Source organism: Netta rufina, assembly GCF_964035555.1.
Source record: "Netta rufina genome assembly, chromosome: 3".
Taxonomy (NCBI): Eukaryota; Metazoa; Chordata; class Aves; order Anseriformes; family Anatidae; genus Netta; species Netta rufina.
In genome coordinates this window covers 11,780,414-11,803,805 of record NC_140125.1, presented here as the reverse complement: position 1 = coordinate 11,803,805, position 23,392 = coordinate 11,780,414, and positions in this window count along the sequence as shown.

The following is a 23,392-nucleotide window of genomic DNA, read 5'->3' as shown; positions in this document are numbered from 1 at the left end:
CATTAAGGGAATTTATATTCCCTTTTTACTGTCCTTTAAATTACAAACAAGACTATTTTTGACTTATATGTAATTAAAATAAAAATAAGCAGATGTAGCTTTACCAAATGCCAGTGCTGAATACTCATCATTTAGGCCCCAAGAAATTATCATGTGGGTTTAAAAAACAACGCAATTATTTCAGCGATGCATATGAAGCAAATCATAATTGCCATCAGGGCTAGGTTCTCTGGAAGCCTGAGGTGGGCTTCTACTCACCTCAGTCACCTATTCACACAGCAGAAAATTAGACATCTTGTCCATCTGCTTTGGGCTAATGGGTATGGAAAAGCCGACATATCTATTTAAGGTGACATGAATGACTCTGGAAATGTCTCTCTTCTCCTAAGAGTGAGCCTAGGCATGCAAGGCTTTCACAACAACAAACAAGAATGGAGCAGGTTATATTTTCATAGTGTTTCTCCCCAGTGAAGCAGCATCCTCTCTGTTGGTATGTTTGCTTGATTCACACAAAAGCTGAGATCCTCACATCATCTCACATCTTCAAAGCCTTTAAAAAAGGCAACTAATATCAAAATACCCATGACAAATTCACTAGTAGGTTAACAACTTCTATAAGAAGCTGTATTTCTGGTCGCTTTAGAGTAATTCAGCTCGCCCCAGAAGCCATGTTCACTTCCACAGGGCCTTGAGCACTTTGCAGATGTCATTGACTCAGGGACATGTCCCCATTGAGGAGTAGCCTGCCAGGTATTTTTCTGCTTCCATGCTACAGGAACCTTTGTTTTACCACAAAGTTTTAGGAGCTACAACTTTCCTAAACTAAGCTGTGTACTTACTTCTCTTCTGTACGTACAGAAGAGAACAGGCTATATGTCTGACTGACTGATGGCCAACTCTGGTTGGCTTCGAGGAGTGAGCTTTTCTTCACGAAGTACTGAGTTAGCACATACTGACTGGTCCTAAGTGAGGTGGGCAAGCTCAGCATGCATTTGTAAGGTTTCCAGATAATTTTGAGGCCATGGGCTTGACCCAGGGTCCTTGCCTTGGAACAAAGGCAAAAAGCAGCCAGCTGTAGAAGGAAGGAGAAAAGGGATACAGTTCCCAGCACCACCGGTGGGAGCTGAAGAAATAAGGAACAAAGGTCAATAATCACAAAACTCTGACATGGTCAGGTGAGAACTGTCCGAAAGGCTCTTTTTTTCCTGTCTGAGAACATTTGAGTAAAGGACACAGGGCACACACAGAGGAAAATCTCTCCCCTGGTGTTCTGCTTTGGGAAACATCAATCTGAGATTATAGTCAGATGGTTGTATTTACTGCTCATTGATGTACATATCTTCATGAACTTGTCTCCTTGCTCTATGAGCCAATTTATATCATATTTTCCGATGTTTCCAACATTGCCAGCCCCTTATGGACCACAGTAATGCAACAGGGCCCTCCTGACCCCTGCTCCTGGCCAGGGAGGAACAGTGTCGTGGGAAAGGGCCTACCGACTCCTTTCCTAAGTGCCAACATGCCCAATTTTGACCAAAACGGCGTTCAGTGACCTTTAAACCTCTCCTTTCTTTTATCAGCTCAAATAGTGAGGTGCACTTGTCCTCTTAATGAAGTCAAAATGACAAGAGACTCTTACAGCGAAGTGACACGGCTCTGGCAGTTGCTGTTAGTGAAAGGCTCTTAAAATATGTCCAGCCGTTCCAAACTAAAACCACATTTGTGCTTAGCAATCTGCCCTTGGGCTTGCCACAATGGTGAAATTAGTCAGATCAACTATATTTTTCTTCTCAACAGATTTGTTTGCTCCAAAGCCAAGCTGGGAAGTCTTCTTGTGCAAAATATATATATATATATATATATACACATATAAAATATATACATATTGCTCATATGTCTTTATACTGTGGAAGCAGGATGAAAAAGCAGATGTGAAATGGTTCAGAAGGTACTGCTTGGAATGAAGATTTCTCTGTTTTATCAGGAAAAATCCACTGGGGGAGCTGCTAGAGCAGGAGGGAAGTTGTGATGAGCTGAGCATGCAGAAGCCAGGCAAGGAAAGCTTCTGGGCTATGGGGATAATGGAGGCAGAGCTGATGGTTACAGAGGTGAGCCTTGGGCAGTGTGGAGCAGCACGTTTCCATCACCTGCCTTCTGTGCTGCTATTGCCTGCATGTATTTTGGGAGATATGTCACTCCCCTAGATCCCTGCAAAAAGTCCAATGACTTGTCATTTTGTGCCCAGGATGTCAGGGGAAGGCTGCTGAATGTCGCCTGTTTTATCCAAAGCAGTGCCCGCAGCAGTCAAGTTGTGCTAATTTGTAGGAAGGACCATTTTATACATCTCATCATGATGCATTTCAAAATCCACCAGTGCAGAAGTGAGGTGCTTTCAAAGCAGACTGGAAGTTAATCCAAAAGGAGTTTTTTTTTTTCCCCCAATCTAAAGCTAGTTGAGAGTCCTTCTATTGACTTTGATGGGCTTTGGAGTAGGGCCCCAGATCATGGAGACTTGATAGCTTGCTACATCAAGTAGAGAGAAAAAAAAAAAAAAAAACAGCTTTTCTTGTCCAATGCATGCACTGCACCTTTTGAAACCCAACACAAACAAATGAAAAGCTTGCCATTTAGTAATTGCCTCCTGCTCAGTGAGTAGCGAAGCTTTTTCCTTTCTTCCCTCTCCTCCACAACAAATTCTCACTAGGATTTTGTTCACTACAGACAGCAAACATAATTACACAACAGATCAGAACAGCTTACATAATGCCCTTTATAGAAACCTGCCTTACCTCAGAGGCATATTAGCATTTCTTATGGGTTTAAGGGGTGAGGGATTAATTACAGATTTTCAAAATATGCCTAATTACATATTTACTGGAGGAATAAATAATTCACGTTTCATAACTCGCCATGAAATGACTGTTTTCTTTTGAAGATTAAAAATTCGAGGCTCGAGGAATGTTGAAGTTCAAACTCCGAATAAAGGCTCCTAATCCTTTATAGATCAGCATTTTCCTCACATGAAAAAATACAGCAGGAACTCGCTCCTTCACCTGAGTGACTCACAGACCCACTGAAATTTCTCACTTGGCAATCCCTCAAACGAAATGAGCGCGGCATAAAAAAACGTGATTTGTTCATTTACTTTGGCACTTGGGTAACTTTGGCTAGGATTTCGGGAAGCATCTAAAAGACTGGAGAGCACGACTTTCCCCAATCCCTGTTTTTTGCATGGGGCTGAAGCAGGACCAACAGCATCGTTGTGGGGGCAGTGGCTGGTGCCCTCCTCCGGGGCTGGTGCGGGGGCTGCTGCTCTGCCGTGCGTGGCGGCGGCAACCAGGGACTTACTCACGTGCTTGGGGAGAGCGCCTTTAAACGCTTCATGGCATTGGGTCGTTTGGAAGCATAAATCAGCGTGCCCCTTGCCTGACCTGCCCTAACATACAGCCGGTGGTTTCCTCTGTTATATTTTATTTTATCCAGAGTTAGCGAGAAGAATATCCCTTTGGCATTTAGGGAATTATACAAATTATTACAGAAGAGCAAGTAGCTGCCTCCAGAAAGGAAATAACTGCTTTGGAGCATTTTATAAAGAAAATGCTGCCTTCAACAACAATAATTGCCATGTTAAGTAGAACATATATAAATATATATATATCAATAACTACAGATGCCACAGGAGAGAAAGAAGGAAAGTCAGACCCCATGTGCCTGTACCAGCGGTCTTGAGTTGGGCTTTGGTAGACTTTCAAAGGAAGAGAGTAAATTGGAGACTTGAACCCCGTAATGCTTTTGTGCACATACACATGACAGTCCAAATGCATCCACTCCAGTCCTGGTACATTATGGAAACTGGAAAAAGGCAGAAGAATGGCTTAGATGAAAGACCTGGCTGGGTCACCCTTTGCCCACCCTACTCACAGGACAACCTATAGGACACATGGAAAACACTTCTCACTCTCCTGTGATCTATTCTCCAGTTCTGTGAAGATCCTTAAAATAAAGCCAGTATACTCCTTAAAAATAAAGATGTACAAAAAATACTAAATAGCATATATACTATCAATGGAGTCTACCTACATATCTACCAAGATTCCTAGAAAGCAGGAAAATAAACACTGAATTATAGCATAGGCATACTTGCAATTAACTTGCAGAGTGGAACAAGTCCATGTGTTTGCACAGATATACAAAAATAGCAACGTGCTAATCAGCATTTAAGTTCTTCACAGGCAAAGCTATATATGCAGAGTAACATAAGCCAAGACAACCTGATGCTTGGGAAGACTCTGGGCCCCATTTGGCCTTTCCTTGCACATCACCTTGTGCAAGTGGTTTAATCTTTCTGTGCCACACCTCCTTTAAAATGCTTTCCACTTTATAAGCTAAAATGATTGTGTACAAACTAGTTATCAATTTAATTGAAGTAGGTGGAGATGTGGAAACCCACTCTCATAATTACATTGGGAACAGAAAAGTTATTTCTACTTTGGAGCATTACGGAGTCTACTTTTTAAATATATTTTACACATTTCCACCAGTTTAAAATCTGTGGAAAAATATAATATATATATATTTTTTCTTAGAACAATGTCTTACCTCAACTTCTGCTTTCAGTAGTAATTACCATAATAATGTATACTTTAAATCAGGTAAAAATATTCCGGGGAAAGTACTGATAAGATCGGTACAACCTACAGAGATGACACCATTGTACAATTTTGTCTACTAAAATATTCAGCTTCCCTGGACAAAAGCTCACACACTTTATCAATGTGTTATTTTATTAATAGCTAAATATCAGAAATATTTAAGTGTAAACGCACAGTTTAAACTGCGCTCTAAAATCATTTAAAGCAGGTAAAATACCTGACACTGATGGCATCATCTAATGGATAATGTAGTCAATGGTACAAGGTGGTACAAGAGAGTAGCAGAGCATCCTTAGCCATAAGTACAAGCAGTGAACACTGTAGGACAGATTTATAAATGTACTGCCAGCCATTTGAAAAGTCTTCTCCCTCTCTCGCCCACACAATATTAATTACCTGCACCAGTTTGTGCTAATTCATTTTCTTTACACCTCAGTAGAGGAAGACGGTGTTCAAAGTAAGTAGCATCAAGATACAGCGTAAAGAAGCTATGGATCCTCTGAAACTGCATTTTTGGGGAAGGGGATGGAGGGGAGAGAAACAATAACACCTATAAGTTATGCTTCAAACTCAGTTTCATTCCCTGAGTCATGTAAATAAATATCCAGCCAGCTCAATCCCCATCCCACAGCTTCAGCGCTGCAACTCTAATTACTCATCTATAAACAATGCAGACAAGCCATCGCTCAATGCCGCGCTACGCCTCATGGCCACACGCTTTGCATTCTACCTAGGTAAATATTAAAATGAATATAATCTACTATATTTTAAGGGTAGAGTTATCTGCAAAGCCCAGTGATTCATGAGCTCTCCGAATGTACATAAAGTGCTTTAGTGAAAGCATTTCCTAAGGGCCTGATCCAGTCATGCTTCTCAAACCCTCCGCAGCTGTCTAGACTGGAACAGAAAGGTCATTCAGCCACTGAAGGCCAATCCATCACTCCCATTAAAAAAGAAAATACCCGAACTGCTCCAAAGGTTCAATTTGTGGATTGGATTGGGAGATACAGAAAGAACAGCAAAGTTCCCACTCCCCAGGGGGACGAAGGCTGGCACTGAGCCTGCACCCTTCCTGGGGCTCGTTTTGAGGCTCTGAGCAGAAAGCCAGAGGGTCCCAAGAAAACTCCTGGCTCAAAGCACATCCCTTTTCCTTCTCTCTCTCTTTTTATTTTCTTTCTTTTAAGTGCCCAGCCAATGCCGCAAGGCAAGCAGCCGCTGTGTTCTTCCACACCAGGACCTTTGCTCTCTGTCTCCATTCCCTCTTCACTGGAGGGCTCACGTTGGCAAAATCCAGAGTTCATGTCCCATGATAGCCGAAGTCAATGCTCAGCTCAAGACTCTCCCCTAGCCTCTACCTTACGGATGGAGCAAACTGTTTTCTCCAGGCTATGCATGGCCCTTCACTGCTCTAACCCTACTGCCAAGCCTGCTGCAGAGTTCCCTGGAGATGCTGGAGATGTGTACTGCTCCCTCCTCCATTGGCAGGTGGAGACGCACCAGTCACTTATTGGATGCAGAAGATGCTCACCATCTGGGGAAGAGTATGTCCCCTTACTGCCCCTCCTGCAATTGTATGCTGAGCTGTAAAATAACACTATTTTACATATAACCATGGTTATTTTACAATAACCAGGGATTCCCTGCGTGCCGCAGAATCAGGGGGTGACCTGAGCATCATTAAGCTTGGGCAACCAGGGCTGAAGGAGCCTCTGAAGAGGACAGCTGTGAAAGCCCAAGAAGATGATGCCCAGTTGATGAGAACGGGGCATTTTTCCATCTCAAGCACAGGCAGCTCACCCAACTGCTATGGGTCAGCAGCAAAAGGAGCTGGATATCATCGCCCCGTGAGCTCCCTCCTCCCTGAAGCAGGGGAGAGCACAAAGAAGCCAGCGCAGGGAATGACAGCGCTGCTTGAAAAATGTATTCCAGCTGCTCTCCTTAAACTGCAAGCCACGGCCCAGTTGTTTGCATTCACAAACATTTTTAAAGAGGCATTTCTGGGGTCTGATAGGACCTGCCTACAGATGCAGATATTTCAAAAGAAAGGGAGGGAAGGAGACAAGAAAAGGAGACCTCCTCTTGGATCTCCTCTGTTCCATTCGGATTTCAACCACCAAATAAAATGTCAACTTTTCCCCTTCTTCATTAACCTTTGATGCTTATTGCACAGCCAGTTCCAGTGCTCATGAGGGACTCAGGAGGATCAAATCATGACATTCATTTTACTCAGGGCTTAGGCACAACTTGAACTGCAGTCCAAGACAGGAGGGAGGGATAGGGAGGGAAAAAGCAGAAGGCAAGGCTATTATCCCAATCCTGCCTCTTCAGCAGTTTACATGTTTAATAAAGATTGAATTTAGAGAGAAGGGAACCCCCAACTTAGTAATAATTCCCTTCACAAGTTCTACTATAATTAAAAAATAGAGGCAAGGTCATGACGAGTGGTATTGAAAATAACAGACAGACCTGTAATTATAGCAGGGCCTGCTAAACCAAGGGTTAAAGGTCTCTTAATACTCTGTCAGCATTTCCACTATAACCCCTCAGTTTCAGGGGTTTACAGCTCGCACATAAATATTTGCTGCAGGCCAAAAATGGCCCTTCGAGGGGTCAGCAAGAGGAGGTAAATTTTATTTACATATTGATAAAAAATGGCCTGGCTCCACAGAAGTGGCGTGTCCCACTGGCACAGCTCCTTGGGACGAGGAGGGAGAGCAGGACTGTATGGGGTGGGCAGAGGAACACTTTTTACCCAGAGCAAGTGGCTCCAGCTCCGCAGAAACCCTGTACAGAGGCAGCGATCTGCAAATACAGTATGTATTAATAAACTGAATCCTTAAATAATAAGGCCGTATTCCTACCATGAATTACACAGATAATCACTCCCACTGTTCAGCCAAGCATGCACATAAGTCTTTGAAAGATGAAAACCTAAGGCCTTGCTAGCATATTGGTTTAACTTAAATCAGTACTTTAATTGATTTATTTAAGCCAGTGCCAAACCCGGTGTGACTCCCTGATTTCTGGTGAAGAGCAGCTTATTTCATTTTAGTTCCAAAAAGCATATCTTGACTTTTTTTTTTTTTTTTTTTTTTTTTTTTTCCCAAAGCATTCCTTCCTCCCGTTTTTCACTATCTCTGTATTTATGTGACCTTGGGTTGACATCAGTTCAGTTCGTGAGGACAGAAGAGGTAAAACAGCCACGACCTTGTCCAGGGCTCCCTCTGTGAGGGACAGAGCCACTGCCCGTAAATAAGGGCTGTCGGGATGTCTCTGGCTGGTGCAACCACTCGCTACCCCTAATTTCAGCTGCCTACAGGTTGGGGAACCTAAGCTGCTGTTGCCATCTCTGCAAGTCCTACTTTATTTTCTTTAAAAGAAACCCCCATGCTTCTGGCCTGCAGAAAAAAAAAAAAAATCTAAATTTTTACAAACTCAAATTAACATCATCCAGAAAGCTCAGATCAGAAACAAAGAGTTCCAAAAAAAAAAAAGAAAGAAAGAAAAAAAAAAAAAGCAGAAACTCTTCTCTCTTACTGGCATGATATATAAGCTAGCCTCCTGACTTTTGGGAGGTTATCTCACAATTTTCAAACGCCTGCCATTAGCAATCAAAATAAAGCCGGTTTGATTTGCAGCAAGAGCTTCTCCATCACTGCCTGGTTCAGCCGGACTGCCCTTCTCACGTGGCCTTGTGTCGCCCAGACTCCTCAGTCCCGGCTTCATACTTATTTAGAGGGACTGGTGACAGAGAAGTGAGAGCACTAAATGATCTGGACTTTTCTCAAATTAATTTACTGGAGCTGTCTGATGAACGCAGTGGTCCAGAGGTGAAGGAAGGAAAAACTCAGCTAAAATTATTAACCAGGAAAACCCTTCCAGAAACTCTTCTTTTTTCTGTACCTAAAAATGTCACAAAATAATACATTTCTTTTCCTAGCTAACTTCAGCATCTTTTTCAATATGCTCCTAGAGGAGCTCTTTTTTTTCCTTTTTTTAAGCAAAATTATATTGAGGATATATAACTTTTTTTTTTTTTTTAAAGTTTCTAACAAAATATTTATTGTGCAAGACCTGGAAGATAAAAAAGATGCAACTGTTTTTCTTGGTTTGTTTTGAGGTTATTTACTTAGGACTAAGCACCTCATTTTTCTTGTATACAAAAAGTAATTATGCAGTCAAAAGAATTATGGCCCACATACTTCAAAACATATGAAAAATGTAAAACTTTATTACATACATTAATTTCTAACAAAGGACGTCTCCAGCATCAGTGTAACTGGTATGAGGCAGATAACTGATGTATGGTATATTCGTTGATGTTCCTCCCAAATGGGTTTTATAAAGGCAAACAAACAAATAAACAATTTCTTTCGTTATGTCTCGCTTTCTCTTATAAATTTCATCAGCCTCATATGGGGAAGAAGGGTTGTCCATGGATTATTATTATTATTTTTTTTTATTAAGCTAAAATATTCTGCTCTAGAAATCTGTTCACCATGCTTTCCCTTTATTACCTGCACATCCCCCTGAACATCTCCCACTTTTCTCAAATGACGCAATTCCAGTTCCTGCCCAGGTCACTGGCCCGTTCTGTTATTTTCTCCCCCCTTTTTCTTCCCCTGGTTGAATTTTGGTGAGTGTGGCCAGCTCCTTCCTACTAAATCAGCTGGGGTGGGGGACCAAGGCAGGAGTTGTAAAAGCGAAGTTCACAGCATCCTTATCTTTAGCTGAGCCACTTTAACTTTCTAACTATACATCTGGGTACCATATCCAAGAGGAAAAGGATAGCCATTTAAAACATCAAGAATAACTGAAATCAGTTCTCCTCAGTGCCTCTCTTGAAGAAACAAAACAAGATTGAAGTGTGAAAGACAGATTCAAGGTAAACTTATTCTTTAGCTTTAAATGAATAAATAATGCAAAACCTGAAATTTTTAATATTAATTCAATGACCTAATCAGATACCTCATGTCCTTCCAGTACATGTTTATTTGTTTCTGCTGTTTTAAATGCAATATATCTATAAATGTGTACATTTCTCATGGTTAGGCAAACCTTTTGCTCCATTGATACATGTGACAAGGCCAGAGTAAAAAAGACTCATGGCATTCAACAAATAATACACACTCATAAATGCTGGGGGTTTCTGTTCCAGTGAGGCAAAGATATCACACTAATTCAGCCAAAAAGCAACTTCTGCATCCCAATTTCAGCACAGATGACTGCAGTATTTCACAGATGACTGCAGTGCCTTGTCAGGATGCCTCTGTGCAAACTTTAGGGAGCAGTTTGGCAGCAGGAGGGGAGAGGGCTCACGTCACGCGTCTGGTCAGCTCCTGGCATAGCTGGGCAACTAATGGGACAACTAAAACTGCCTTACTGAGCCTTAAGAATTAACATCAGTAATGATGTGGTTGTTTGTTGGCATCTTGGTCCTCACTTTTATGGGCCTGGGCTCAGCCATGTGTATGGAAGTCTCCAAAAGGCAGAGAAATCCCCAGATGAAGTTCTGGGTCTGAGCTTTCTAAATTTGGTGGAATTTTGAACTTGGAGTAAACTCAAGGGGCATCTTTAATCAAAGCATAGCATTTGGGAGCTCAGGGCAAATGGGAGGGAAAGATTTATTTTGAATTATACCTAAGCCATGAGAACCACAGTAACCCTAAAGGCTGCCAGCCTCAGAGCCAGTGAGCAACCCTGCCTTCCCCAGCCCCTGTGCTTTCCGTGGCTACTTGCTAACTTGAAAATCTGAAGCTGCAAGTCTCTATTCTTTTGCACCTTGTTTAGTCCTCTCTCCCTCTATCTATCCATGAAAAAGCTTTCAGTGTTTCAGGCATACTCATCACAGGTATCATGAGAAAAGCAGACCAGGGCCAGTTCTCAATGGACTGTTTGTTTTGGGCTGAAATCTATCCACCTCCATTTCGGGCATCCATCGGCTGAGCCACCATTTGACATGCCTGGCCCCAACAATCACAGGGGCTTGGCGGGTTAAAAATGCTAGGATTTCATTTTATTGCAGGGATATTATTCATTCTTGGGAAGGTTCAAAAGTACATGCGTCAACTTATGTCATCAGGGTCAAACAAAGTGGCATGCAGAATCCTAGCCAGATTGCATCGGTGGAGGGGTCTGGAGGCAAAGCTGAAGAGCAAGGAGGAAGAAAAATGCTTTTCAGGGCATACTCTGGATCACTTCATCCTTCAGCAAGGGGAGGGCAGAAGGTAAAGGATCCCCCCTGAGAACATTACCCTGAACAGAGCAAACCAAAATTGAGTTGTGCACGTTTCACTGAGGCTTCCCCTGCTTCTTGCCCAGCGACACGCCGATGGGTAAGGCCATCCACTAACAATACCTCCTCAATCGCCAAAACGTGCCTCCAACATATACCAGCAAGCCCACAAGTACACACAGACTAGCACAATAATAGCATTAGATGCCATTAACAAGCTTTAGCCTTGTTTCTTTTCAGTGGAAAAACTATTTGACATCCCTCAAGCCCAGGCTCAGTGCTGCTTGACCCTTTCCCTTCCCTGCCTACATTAAAAGAACAACTAAATAGTTGCACATAGAGAGAGCAGCCCCTCCTCACTCCAGGTGTCTGCATTTTACTTAGGGCCCCAAGCTTGATTCAGCTCATACAGTTTCTGACAAGCTTCAGCTGGCCCTCGTCACCAGACAGGCAGATCAATTAACAGAGGGATTTTTCTTCCCTAGCTCTCTTCCTGGACCTTTAACCCCTTGTGTGTCCTAATGCTCTTGGAAAGAAGGGCAAAAAGCAATTGCCAGAAAAAAAAAGGATTTTTTTTTTCCATTTAAAGCTTTTTCTTTTTTCCTTTGGATATTGTGCTTTTGCATTTTCTGCCCATCTCAGAACCCCACCTTTCTGTACACTTTGGTTGTTCAAAACTTCTCATTTATTCCACCAGAACTGAAGATTTGGAAATTCCCCCTTTCCATTATTATTGTTTTAAATCTCATTACATTTTGCTATTGAAAGTAGTGAAAGGAATGAAGTTTAACATTTTCTTTTGGGGTGGAGAGTTATTTTCCACTTGTTCATTTTTCTTTTTTTTTTTTTCCCCACTGCACCAGTTTTTCCAGATTGGCACATGGAAAAGATAAATTCTGGCTAAAGAGGCCAAAGACCAAGCCCGTAGCTGACACTCTGTGAGCTTTCTCAAAGAAAAGTCGTCGGAGTACAAAAGCAAAGGAAAATTTAAAAAAAAAAAAAAAAAGATTTTGTGGATGGAAAGGAATTGCAACAAAAAGGGTCAAGAAGAAAAAGATTTAAAAAAAAAAGTTTCTAAAACTGCAAAATGGAAAATAAACGAAATAACTTCAAACTGGAAAAAAAGCATAAATGATTACAAATTGCCCCATGAAACAGAAACAATGTCAACATTGACAATTTTATTCTGCAATTTAATTATACCCCAATTTGTCTTTGGTGAGAGTGTACAAGAGAGCATGTCAATGGCATGAGAAGCTCCTTCAGCAACAGCAAAACACAATAAATAAATTTAATTGCTAGTGATAATAATTAGACATTTCTGTGAAAAACAGTTCCCAGAACTACTGAAAACTATCGAGAAAAATAAATGTTATGGCTACTACAGGGAAATCCATTTAAATGTATTCATACTGATAAAATAACACTGGTGAGGTTTTTTAATTATTTTCACTTTGGGGAAAAAAAAATACAACAAAAAAAAACAACCCTCTCACAGTGTCTTAGGAGAAGCTTACACCCCTACTTGTAGAAATAGATTCTGATTCTCACTTCAGTACCAAAGCAGTACCAGAACAATAACGATAGTAATAATAAATGATAAATAATATAAATGCCACACAACCTGTCAATCTCAGAATGCTGCATCAATGATATACAAGCAAACAAATCTAAAGGCAGAGAAACAAAAGTTGTTCTTCCGTAAATAGCCTTCAGCTGGTGAAATACACCTCAGCACTAACACACATCACTTTATCAGGCAGACAACAGCTTCAGCTCTTCCTGGGTGAAAGTGATGGTCTCCTGCTCTCTCTTCTGAGTCCAGGTATACGTGCTTTCCCAGGACAGGGTAGAAAATAAGAGGATGAAAAATCCCCTAGTGACGTGGGCATAACGAATGTGAGCTGTCGGGCAGAGTTAAGGGTATAGCATCTCCTTTCTGGTTTATAGGGTGTGAGTTTCTTAGCAAGGAAGGAGGGGGAGGGCTGTTGGTAATCTTTCACTGTGTACGAGGGCTCCTTATCGTGGATTTGGTAACAGAGCACTATTTCTTGGACGGATGGCTGCTGTTTAATCTTTTCAATGCATGTTAGGAAACACGAAGTCACTGCTGACACAGATTGGGAAGGCAGTAAAGAGTGAAGGCGGGTCAGTGATGCACAAAAGAAACAATAAGCGCGAGGAAGTGTTAAATGATTATCTTGAGGTGAACAGATTGCTGCGAATACTTACAGAAGGGAAGGACTCTCTCTCCTGGAAAGAAACGGCTCCAGAAAGAACATGGCACTGTGGTGGGTACACATTAGCTTCGGAGCTGGAAGGGTAACTTCAGTCCTTAGGATATGTAAACAGGGGGATATAGGCTAGAAGCCCGAGGTAATATTATCTTTGTCTGTGGCACTGGTGTGACCACTAATGGAATAGTGAATCCAGTTCTGGTGCCTATGTTTCAAGAGGTTGTTGATAAATTAGAGAGAAGAGTCATGAGAATGGCTAAAGGACTAGAAAACACTGGGAGGATTAGAAAACAATTGTGAGAGGCTCAAGCAGCTCAGACTGTTTAGCTTAATAGAGAAAAGGTTAAGGAGTGACTTGCCCGCAGTATACAAGAAGCTTCACAGGAAACAGAAATCTGATGGAGGGCTCTTCAGTTTAACAAAGACATACATAAAACAAGATCTAATGTCTGCAGGTTGAAGCCAGACAAATTCAAGCTAGAAATTAAGAGGAAATTTTTAACTGTGAGAGCACTTAGCAATGGGAACACATTACTGAATATTGTGGTGGCTTCTGCCTCGTGATGTATCTTAACATCAGTTTTGGAAGGTCTGCTGAATGATATAGCATCATATAAAGGGAGACCTTAAAGGAGTCCTGTGTCCTTCACTAGGCAGAAAGGCACACAAGATAATGGCATTGCTTCTCTCAGTCTTTAGCATCCAACAATTTATAATCTGTGCTTTATGTCTAGACATACATGGCTATCTTCACTGATGTGTAACAGCGTGCCTGTTATTAAAAAGCCAGTTTGGGTCTGTTCATACTCTTAAGCTGTTACCAGGGAATAGAGAACATGGCTTTAAAATGATGCAAATGATACTGAAAACTTTCTAAAAGAGTTGTTGCTTCTGTTCACATCAATGCCAAAAAGAACAATCTTAATTTGTTAGTCCTGCACAGTGCAAGCACAGAAGGCCAGTGACTCATTCCACTTCTCCCTTTTAGTCAGATTATGTCCAACTTTTGCTTTTAATTTGAGCGTAGATCTTGCCAGCAATTAATATTGCTGTCCTCAAATGGTCCCAGAGGGAAGCTCAGCAGGTATGAAACAGCAGGATGTTTTTGTAAGGTATTTATAAACGCACCACTGCAAACTTCAAAAGTGACCTCTCTGAAATGCAGAATTGCATTATCAGTGCTGATCTACTCTCAGATTCGCTGCCCTGCTCATTGTATAATTCATTGAGGAGTGAGCCTAATGAGAGAAATGAATGCATTCTTCCACCACAGTTCAGATAACATTCCTGAGAGTAAACTGCTCATTTCTACTTCTTCATTCATCCCTGCAACACTTTGCATGCAGTCAATTACTGTAGATTGGTTTCTTGTTGAATCAACAAGATTTGGCGGTAGGGCCCCTTTGAAAGTTAAAGCTAAGATGAGTAGTGCAATGGGCTGATCAATCCTATGGTCCTAAACATTTGTCAAATGGGATTTAATGAAAGAGGAGTGTCCTTGCTAACATGCTAAATCCAGCCTGTAATCCCCAGTATAACAAGAAAACAAAGACGTTTCCATCCCCTCCTATATCAGGAATAGAGATAGGATGATGGAATGAAGTGAACATAAAATAATTGTACACACAGAAGCTTATGCAAAAAGGCTTTGTTTGGAAGTGCTGGAAAGCCACTCACCCCGAAACAATGGGGCAAATTAGCATGCATCCAGCCCAAGGGTGCAAGCAGCACACACACGCACTCCCGGTGACGGATGCTTAGCTCTTGCTGGGAGGTCACCACTACGAATCTTTCTTGAGAAGGCAGCATGTCAGATTTCAGACACTTTCCCTACAAATGGGCTTTTGCAGCTCAAAGGAGGAGGGGGGGGAGCTTTTCGATCCAGATAATAAAGTCCATTTACATGAAAAGATGCCGCTTTCAATGACATGATTAATTTCGGAAATACCTGGCATCTGAATGAAGCAAAGACTTCAAGAGATGACTGATGATGAGAAAAGATAATTAGGCAAATGTCAAGAGTCAGTGTTTTGATTGGTGACTGAGAGGCTGGTCTGACTAGGTTATCGTATACTCATTCCAGATGGAAATGAAAGGTCTTTGTAGGGGAGAACAGGATGATCCCTTCATGGTTAAAGACAAACTCTCTTTAAGCCTAGATTTTTCCTGGGTTTCCCTCCATTGCAACCAGCAGTGAAGCCTCCTGCCCCAGCAAGTGCTCTACCTGAACAGCTTTTCAAATGGTACTGGACCACGTTTGCCCCATTTGAACCTTAAAATGTTTTTATCATGACCAATATATCTTGCGTTTTATTACTGAGAGGTCTTTGGCTTTTCAAAACATCCCAGGCTGACTTCTCCCCACCTCTCCAGAGCTGAAAGATAACACAGCCATTTTGCGGAGAGGATCAAAGACAGGCCCTTCCCCAGATGTGCCCAAACGCCCCCTCAGCTTCCCACCAAATGCCTGGGGTAGTGACGTGGCACTGAGTGCTGGTGCCCTCCACAGGACAGATAACAAACCAAAGGGGATGCCGGGGACCCCAGTGAGGTGTACTCTGGCAGGATTGTCCTGTTGGGATTGACGGATTATCTCCCTGTCAGAAAAGGGAGCATTCACAGGACCCTCTCCCTAATCCATCACAGCACTCCTGACCGCGCTTGCCACTACTTGCCCCTTCTCCACGCACACCACTTTTGATTTGTGGACACGCTGGCTTTGTGCAGGCGTATTTAATCCTCAGCAGGAAAACCGCCAGAGCTGGAGACCTCACTGGGTTTCCAGACCTGTTTTCAGATGAGTTCAAAGCACAACGTGCTTCATTTCTCCATTGTTGTGGCGTGGACTGAGCATCAGGCCTGGCTCACCATCTATTGAACCAGCTGCCGACGAAGACCTCCTCTGCGAAGGCAGGCCAGGAAGAGCGGTCGATGAAGCACCGGTCTGCTAAGTCATACCTAATTTGGCTAGCCATCCAGCGCTGAGGCTGCTATTAGTTAATCTTCATGTAATTTGTTAAAGTAGGCTTTATGAAGTACTGGAAATAATTGTCTCCCTCCCCCCTTCTGAATCCTGCAGCCGTGCACGGTTAGGGGTTTAATAACAGACTGTATCGTGCAGTCAGAAACGGTGAAGGTTTTATAGCAGTGCATTAGCCAGAGGTGGATAACCTATCTCTAGAGGCTTGATTGACTGGAAACATATTCTTAGCCTGCTTAAAACTGCTTAGAGTGTGTCACGGAGGTCCCCCAAAATAAAACGTTCAGTGTATTTAGTGAAACCCTACACCCTAAGTACATGTAAGGGCACTGTAAGATACTAATTAGGTTGTAACATAAAACACCGTAAAAAGCAAAGCATGACATACAAAAAAATGTTTTAGCTCTGGCCAGCTCTTTCATGTTAGAGAAATACATTAAAAATATATTCATAGGAAATATACTGAGGCTTTGAATAAATCTGTTTCTAATAGTAGCCCATAGCTGGAAAAGATAGATATTGCTCATTATGGAGAAATTTCTACTTAGAATTGTCTTCGAATATTAGAAACTATCCTTATTTACTTTTTGTTTATATATATATTAAAAAAAAAAAAAAACAATCAGCTTCCACAAAGACCAGCAAATTAACGTTTTGATGACACTAGTTTTCTGCATGCCCAGCACTTCCACCCCCCAATATTTTTCCCAGGAAAGGTAAGGAAAAGGATGATACTAGATGAAAATAGTGGTTCTGCAGGATGCCACACAAAACTAGAATAATAAATGATGATAATAAATAATTTCAGAAGTGTAACACCAGATCTTTTCCTCTGAAATTTAAAGCAATGCTCAAACACCTTTCACTTGAGCACTAGTAGAAAGTTACTTGTTTTAAGGTGAAAGGCAATTCTTCAGTTCTATCTCATGAAATCACTCAAAAAGTACAAAAGCAGTATCCTATTTTTTTTTTTCAGCATCTACAAATTCTGAGATTCTTAGTATTTTATTTTTTAAGCATTAGATGTCAGCCAAAAGATTTTATCCATGCTTTATGGGTTTCTTCTGTTACCTAGTGTCACTCAAATATACCACATTACATAAATTAGAAACACGACCTCCTTAATAATGTTGGGAATTAGTATAATTTTTAAATATTTAAGAATATAATTATTTACCTGCATTATAAATATTAACATAAAATATGTGTGATGTACTGAAAGAAACATACCTCAGTACTGTCAAGTATAAATCTAACTTCATCAAACAAAATTATGTGTACATATGTAGTTTTATAGGAAAAAAATCTAGGTGGAATAGATCCCAAAGCCTTTATAAACACCTCTAATGACACATACATAAATATAATTTGTATCGTACAAAAACAACTGCATAGATTTAAATATTATCATACCACTACCAAAAGTTACCTTTGGAAAAAGCCTTGGCATTGTTGTACGTTATTGAAAGGAATGAAGTGCTAATTTAATAAATATGTTGCTAGCTGTGTTCAAACTAAACACCAATAATGTATGTTTGTTGTTGTACGTGCATAAGGTTACGGATTGCAAAACCCCGTTAGGAAACAAGCTGCGTTTTATCAATGAATATATTCTTCTTGGGGTTTTATGGCTTCGCTTTCATGTGGATGGTCATTTTTCCTCCTTTGTTTGGTAAAGGTACAGTTTATATTTCTTCTCAGATTTCGCATTTCCCTTGAAGGTTTTTGTGATTAACAATATAATATTTTTATTGAGTTATTTCACACACAAATGACTAGGCCCAAAGGGTATTCTAGGTTTACAAGATTTTACTAATAACTATGCTCCCCTTTGTATTAAAGCTGCTAATTAGTGCTTTTAAACAGCTCAACATTTAATTCTTTGAAGGCACCATATCAAGGGCTGATATAAAACTGTTTATGTCGAAGGATATATAAAATAAGAAGGTGTTAAACCCAACACAAATTGAGTGGCAGGGGGTTCCCTAAAGTGCTAATTTTATGTTTGTTTTCGTCTCATTTAAAGTTAAGATGTCTGCATTACAACAGTGATGTGTAACATGCTTTACATACAGATTAAGCAAAATGTGTCAATTTATGAGACTTATTTGCCTGGAGAGGTAGTCACTAGTAGTTTCATCAGTGTTTTTATGTGTGCATATATATGTGTGTTCCCTTTTGCATGTGGGTACACAAAAATGTGTGTGTGTGTGTTTGTGTACACATAGCTCTGTGAGTACCCCCACCCAGAGGAATTAAGTTTTATGTCCATATTAGCTAGCCCCTGCATGTCCCTTTACTTCAGTGATTATGGAAAACTTATAACTAATTAATTATCTGAGATTGCTCATTTAAAATTTTTAAATATTTCATTTCATTTAAATACACTGTGAGATTTTAAGGCCACATTTTGTTTAATTGGTATTGCTAAACTGAACTGATTTATACACTCTGAGAATATTAGATGGCTGTAATAGAGGAATAAATGATTTTTCAGCTACATTTTACCCTCCTTTTTCCATGTTAGCCTTCAAAACACCCCAGAAATTCATTAGAAACAACTTAATTCTCACTCAGATATGCTTTTTTCCTCTTATTAAAGAGTGCTGAAAAACTGCTTCTTAGGAAACAAAACATGAAAATTTTCTTTTTCTTTTTTTTTTTTTTTTTTGGGGGGGGGGAGGGCAAAGACATTGTCCATACAAATAACATTTTGAACTCTGAATTTAACACTGTTTTAAAAATAATTATCAAGTAAATTTCTGGTTCTCACCAAGAACTGTGAATTGAGTGAAAGTCTCAGCTGCCCATCTTCAGCTGACCCCACTCCAGTTCCTGAGAGCACCATCGCTGCAATCCACTCTCTGCACCCACTTTCAGAGGTGTGGTAATTGTTTTCTGATACATCTCCATAACTATCCATAAAATAATGCAATATCCTGCAAACACTAGGGACTAGATCCTGGAAGTGAAACAGCTCAGTGCAGAATCCCACCCAAGCTATGTGTTGCTGGTGTAATTAATCAGTTTACAGGTCTTGAGCTTGAGTACAGGTGTAGTCATTTCAGGGTTCACATGCAAAACTGATGAGAATTTATTTATGCAACCTAGCGGCTGTGCATAATTATCTACTAAATGTAATTTACATAGCACCAAAAGTGTTTGATGCAAACATTAAGATGGAAAATGTCACTAAGGTAAAGCTGCAAGAGGCAGGGGGGAATGGAAAACTATCTACCAGCTGGGATAACAAACACATCCATTTTATCTACTAATGCTATATCTTATTGCAAAGAAGTGGAAGATAAGAACTAAATATCCAGCTTTTGCTTAGTATAGTGAACTTTGTTGAGAGTTCCCATCTTAAACTACATTTGGTTTTGCCTTTTCACTTTCAATATACAAGTATTAGACATCAAGATCTGGCTGTACTGGTCAATGTACAAACACATGCTAAAAATAGACTTTCCCCATAGATATCAGCCTGAGTAGACTGCCTGTTTGTGAACAGACGATAATGTAAGAAGAATATGAGCAACAGCATCTTTGTGAGGTTGTTACTTCAATAACAGTGCTTTGCCACTGTGTTATGTTTATTTAGGCAAGTGCTTTTCTCCTTTTGGTAGGATGAATCACTTTGCGACCAATGCTACGCTGTGCACAAATGTTTTGGCCTGTTTATTTTATATGTATGTACAAAGGCAGTGGGTGGAAATGGATTGGCTAAACTCAAGATTTTCTTAGTATCATCTTGAGTAAAATCCAGCATGGCTTTTTTAGATCTCTGTTTCAAAAGGCCTGTTGAAGCTTTATCTCATTTCCAAAGTATATGATCAGCTGGCATTCTCAAAGCAGTAGTAGCAATGCTGTCCCCACAGCTTCAGGAGCAAGCACTAGGTACCTCTGATTTATGCACCTCCCCACACGCTGAAGTATCTAGAAAGACATATATATTGCTTAAGGTTCCAAATTTAACGTGAAATTCCATATATAGTGCTCTATAGTCGCCTCAGTATTAGAACCTAAAATACACCGATTTCCCATTTTCATGGTCTCTGTTTCTCTGTTCCTGAACTCAGCTTCCCCTGGAGAGCCTCTGGGAGCAAGAAAAATTGGAAAGTTGCCCTGACTCTCATTCTGCCCTGACACATGTGTTGGTATGCTTCAGAGCAGCCTAGAGGCAGCTTCGACAAATAACATCTGGCAGCTTGCCTCCATGATTTGGATTTATCCTACTGAACTTTAGGCACACACACTGAGGCATCTTTGGTGGGAGCCCATCACTTTGTTTCCTCTCTAGGCAATAAAGACAGCCATATCCAAAATGGGCATCCCCAAGGCACACAGGATTTGGTTTTCTTTATAAATTAATCTCGTAAAAGAAGAAAAGAAGAGCAGTTGTGATGTGAACTCCAGACCAAACAGAAATGGGAGAGCAGCTCTGCCATTTCTCCTTTTAGTAGCTCTGGAAACCTGGCTATTTACCTACTGTTGTGATGTGAACTCCAGACCAAACAGAAATGGGAGAGCAGCTCTGCCATTTCTCCTTTTAGTAGCTCTGGAAACCTGGCTATTTACCTACTGATACCTGCTTTTTTTTTTTTTTAACTGTACAGTAAAAAGGGGTGCCCATTGTAGCTGAACATTTAGGAAGGTCAGAAATTCTCTGCCTGTCTGGTCATTTACACTACCAGGAGACACACCAGCTTTCTCCTTTGCTTCTCTGTGAACTTACTATACTGAAGAGTTGCTTCACAGGACTGCATGACAGTCCAACTCCTAATAAATCCCACCTGACTGAAATGAATTAGGTCTGGGAATATGTGTTCCAGATTATTAACCAGCACCTTTGCAAGTAACTTACCATCCACATTTATTAAAGATATTGGGTGATAATTTGTGCAGTGTTCTGGATCTCTCCCTGGTCTAAGAATTATGATAATTAGTGCTCAGAGAGAGGATGTCACTCATATGTTTCTCAGGGTGCTGAGAATAGCATATCATTACACTCCTTTTAGATTTGAGATGGATAACTCCAAAGCTGTTGCTATTTTTTAACCTTGGCCATCCAAGAGGCCACTTGGTCAAGTGGATGGAGGCTCAAAGTGAGGGTCAGGGGACCTGTGCTCCAGCTCCAGCACGGAACATCTTTGCCAGCACACAAAAGAGTGTGCTGGATGGCCCCTAATTTCCAGCTGCAAATGTGAATAAAGATCCTCAAGGCTGAAGTTCTATTTCAGGAGGCCCCTGCCCAAGAGGAGAGGCTAAGCTTGGTAAAATGCGTGAAATAGAAAGTACCTGCATCTTTGGTGCATAGTGTCAGGTGAGGATCTGATGATAATTCAGGTGGCTGTAAAGTGAGAGACCACTGCAGGAGGAGGGATCAGTGCCATAGAGAGACCACTCTAAAAAGCCTTGTAAGACCTTAAAAAATGCAGAAAATGGCAGAAGACAATAAACTACATCTGCATTTGGAGACACTAGAAAACAGGTCCTTGAATTCTAGGAGATAATTTAAGAAGAATATTATAAACTCACCCACGAACTTAAATATTAAATTCATTTCTGTAAGTGGACTTTCACTATCCAAAGTCCTTAGATCCCAAACAACCAATCTGCCAGAATGACCCAAATAGAAGGCCTTACGGATACACTCACAGTGCAGATTCAAGAGATGGTTAGCCATGTCCTTCATCTGAATTACACCAATCCCACAACGTTATCTGAAAATCTCTAGCCTTTAGATTCCTCTGTTTGAATATGATGTTTTCACACCACTTTCCTAAAAGAGAAAGTAATCTATGTTTCCACATCTTTATTTCTGTGTGCACTCATGCAGACACACAAAAGACTGTGATAACAGTACCATCAACTAGGTTTTCTTCACCTCTCTGAAAAACCCTATTTCATAGCTAGTCATTAAACAGTCCAATAAGTTCCATCGTGCTACTTTGAGGGATGGAAAAAAACAACAAGTTTCTCCTTCAACAACGTATTCCTGCTTGGCTTTCATCAAAGAGTTAAACAGCCAAGGGCTTTTAGCATCTCATTTCACTTACACACATAGGCCATTATAACCTGCATAAACAAGGATGACAAGTTGAGATTAATGAAGGTCCCAAAGTGACAGAACAATTTAATTGTCAGAAATCATAGGAGGTGAACTTTGCCAGTGTATTTATATAAGACTGCCAAAGTCTAAAAACTTCCCTAATTGATTATGACCAATAAGTAATAACACTGGAAGCAGTTTTCTGGTATACAAATAAGAAATGACCCCAAACAGTTAATAGTGGTATTAAGATGCATAATATAAGAATATTAGATTGATAAAATAAATGACCAATAACACTCCGCAAATAATTGTAGTGTTTACACTTTCAAGTAGAGCAGAGGAAAACTGCAGTGCTGACAAAAGTAAAATGAAGTGGTCTGATTATAGAGAAACAACTTGCAACAACCAAGCAGAGAGCCTTACACTGATATGACTGCAGCAGAGGCAAGCAGAAACCCATTGAATCTGCAGTGCAATACTGTTCCTCCTCTCTTGTACTTTAAGAAAGTTTTAGGTTTATTTTCTCCAAGAATCTTAAAATTATTGTGCATGTTTGCTCTGAAGGAGTTAAAACAGTGCTATGTAAACATACATACACACACACACAGTTCTGATACTAATTAAGGGGGACAAGCCATAATAAGTCTCTCTTCTAACCTTTGGAAGAGTCACCAGGTAATTCAAAACTCAAGCTACAACCCACAGCCCTTTGTGTTTTTGAATTCCAGAGACTCACTCAGTTGTTGCCTAAATATACGATCACCTTTAGAGCTCACCACCTCAACTGGAAGCCTGCTCAACCTGTTCCCTTGCCTTTCTAGGATCGTATCTCCTTATTTTTCACATCCACATATCCTGTCTTATGTTCCATTTATATCTTGTAGTCAGGCTTCTCCAATGATCCCAAGCAAATCATCAAGCTAATTTGAATGATAACTCGTAGAGAGCTGGAATAACCTCTCTTTTAATTTTTTTTTTTTTTTTCAAGAAGGTAAGTAACTAATTGTGCTGGCGGTATTTCCCTTTCTAAATATAAAGAATATCTCTTTATTCCAGTAATATTTTACTTAAATGGCTGCCAGGGATGGCTGTATAATTGATCCTGCCTTAGAGCAGGAGAACAGAATATATGGCCTATGGAGTTTCTTTCCAGTCTTACATTTCAGTGATTCTCTAATGATAAAGGAAAAAGGCAGCACTTAATGCATTTCACTCATATCACCTCATAACTGT